Raw genomic sequence first — 2,952 nt, forward strand, 5'->3', positions numbered from 1 at the left:
TATTGCTCAGCTGAGAACCAACTCTCACCAACTTCGTTGTGAGACCGGACGTTGGAAGAGGCCAAAGGAGGCTTGGGAAGAGAAAATTTGCAAATTTTGCAATTCTGGGAAAGTGGAAACTGAACAGCACTTTATTCTAGAATGTGAGGCCTACAAGGATAGCAGGGATAAGTTTGCGGATACTATATGTGACAGTTCTTGGCATAACCTGTTCAACGAAGAGTACATTGAGCAATTGGGGGGGCTCATCATTAGTCTACACAAGAGGCGAACAGCGCTACTTAAGTCTACTTGAGTTGTCTTGCTGTCCCATAGGCTATTTTTGGCCTCGTGGACGTTAAAATTTTATCTATCTCTATCTATCCCTTGAACCTCCTATAGATGTAAGTGCTACTAAATGTCAAGGAAGCCATTTCACTTGCATGCAAATTTGCCAACGGTGAGAATGATAATTAAGATTTCTTCCATATTCAGGAATATAGGGCTTAAAGAATCATAGTCGAGCATTAGAATCTTGGGTGCCTAAAAACGATGCTGCAAAATGTAGTTCATTATTAAGTTGTGAAAATAAAATGCACAAAACCCGGTCTACTACACTATTTGCAGAACATACTGTATAGCAGAAATAAAAATACAGATAAATAGTAGAGCCTTGCTCCACGTAGAAAGTTTTTAAACCCTCTTGCATTCAGGCGCACGACAACAACAACAACAACAGCAGAAGCTTCCTCAGCCACTACAAACAAGCAAACAGAGATGATTTTGGGTCTAAATACATACTGAGTAACAAGGAGCACATCAATTGTTGACGGATCGATCTCATCGAAGTACGGTAGTGCCGCCATGCCAGAATAAGCAGGATGGATTCCGCAGTCGAACTTCACAACCACAATGCATGTAAATGTAACATCAGTTCCATTTAAAAAATCAAGGGACAAACTCATCCAGTCGATAATTTCCAAGTATAAAATCCCATTAACAACTCTTTTATTAACAAAAAAAATTCTCTCTCTGAAAAATGAAGTTAGTCCTACTAACTGTGCAACTGCAAACGCATTAAAACTCTCTTCAACATATTTCCCCCAAAAGCGTAAAACCTGCAACTGGCTATTGTGCTCAAAGATTCTCAATAACACCTCAGATTTATGCAATTCAACTTTCCTTGGTAGGGGAAACCCAATATACATGTAAAATATTGTCCCAAAAAAGCAAATTTAGGCAATTATTGCTGAACATCAAAAGATCGCACACAGCATGCAGGCCAGCAAATGACACTAAACAACTGCGTTGAATAAAAGAAGAAAACGAAAAATTAAAACTGAACAAGCGGAAGAGGTAAATGAAATGAGGTTACCAGAACAGTCTTGTTCCTGTAGGTCATGTAAACACAGGAACGACCAACTTCATTGCCAGCCCCGAGCGGAGTGATGATCAACTGATCTGCCTCTCTCCATACCATCGATTCCTTCCGCTTCAATGTACTCATGGCTGCTAGTCCAAAACTGAAGCCTTCACAATGTTTCCTTATTCAGTGTATATGGCCTGTTTCAGCAAATTGTCCAAGATAACATATCTGAATTGAAAAGTTATTCTTCCTTGTTGAGAGGCAAAAAAAATTTAAAACAACTGCTGCCCAAAAATTCATAACGCAATTCGGAAAGAAAACTAAACCTTGGAGAAATGGAATGAAAAGTGAGGAGCGAGAGATCAGCTGGCATGCTGTTTGGTTTCAAAACCTCTTTCCCATTTTCTCACACTGTGTAGCAAGGAAAATCGTTAGGCTTTACTCTGATTGCAATTGATTCGAATGCAAAATTTTTTAAGGCGGAATTTTGAGCTCATCAAGAAGTGTCCAAAGAAAGAATGAAAGAAATTATTTTGTCTATTAGGCTTAAAATAGTTTATTGTACAGAGACCAAAGATAGTCTCTCGGACAGAGCACACAGACGAGACGAGAAAAAATGGAACAAGAGCTCTTTGACAGCTGGAGTCCCTGTCTTTATAGAGATCATAGCAAGGGTTAGTAGTTGTGATCATGTGTTGAGGAAAATATTTTGAAATGTTTAACAAAATATAGTTTGTATGTTTGAAAATATTTTAAGTTGAATAGTTTGTCTTGAAGTTTGAAGATTCAGTTTGCTTGTAAAATTTATAATAATTTGTTTATGAAGCATAAAAATAGAATAAAAAGATTATATTTATAAGTTAAAAAATAAAGATTACATAATATCTAATTTTATTTTTAATATTGACAATTTTTTTAAAAAATATATTCTAAAATAGAGTTGGAAAAGCCAAGACCGTCAAATCATGGAAATTATTTTTATCTAAATTTCTTTTGTATACAATTTTTAGAATCAACAACATACAATTCTTGTAATTATAAAATTTTAAAAAAAATTATCTATTTTTTAACTAGGAAATAATAATTGATTTATTGATAAATTGAGTTTGAAAACGGGTCTAACAAAAATTATTAAGACACTCAAAAAAAAGTCTTGCATTTCAACCTTTTAAATTAAAAAAAAATTGACTCCAACTATTTTCAAGATAGTGAAAATCTCAATATAACAAACATATATTTTAATCATTATATTACTTACACATTATAAATCACTCCTAAATTTGTTTTCATATGATTCTAGCAATAAATTATAAATCACTCCTAAATATGCTTTAAAATGATCCTAACTCACAATAAATTAAAATACCTTGAAACTTCTATTCTTGTCTAAAATTATCACATTCCTAAAATGACAAAAAAATAAAATCAGCGATTTATAAATTATATTCACAAATTACCGCCAATTCTATTAAAAAAAATCTAAAAAAGTAAAAATAATAACCAAAAGTAACCAATCATTCGAAAGCACTATTATGTAATTGTCATATCCCGCTATATAGGTTTTTCCTGTTTGACAAGGGGAAAAGGATAGATAGATAGATAGATAA

The 2,952-nt window shown here is 33.6% G+C and overlaps 1 pseudogene across 1 annotated transcript; it reads right to left on the reverse strand.

The window, feature by feature from the left end:
• Window positions 1-522: 522 nt before the first annotated feature.
• On the reverse strand, window positions 523-1,967 carry LOC149554638 (cleavage and polyadenylation specificity factor subunit 3-I pseudogene; annotated as a pseudogene). The gene is made up of 5 exons (XR_016364431.1): window positions 1,917-1,967; window positions 1,672-1,756; window positions 1,355-1,542; window positions 636-878; window positions 523-534 (listed from the first exon to the last, which is right to left on the reverse strand). The product of XR_016364431.1 is annotated as a cleavage and polyadenylation specificity factor subunit 3-I pseudogene (transcript).
• Window positions 1,968-2,952: the final 985 nt, after the last annotated feature.

Source organism: Cupressus sempervirens, chromosome 5 (genome assembly GCF_028749045.1).
Source record: "Cupressus sempervirens isolate cs-2001-9-10 chromosome 5, ASM2874904v1, whole genome shotgun sequence".
NCBI classification, from domain to species: Eukaryota; Viridiplantae; Streptophyta; class Pinopsida; order Cupressales; family Cupressaceae; genus Cupressus; species Cupressus sempervirens.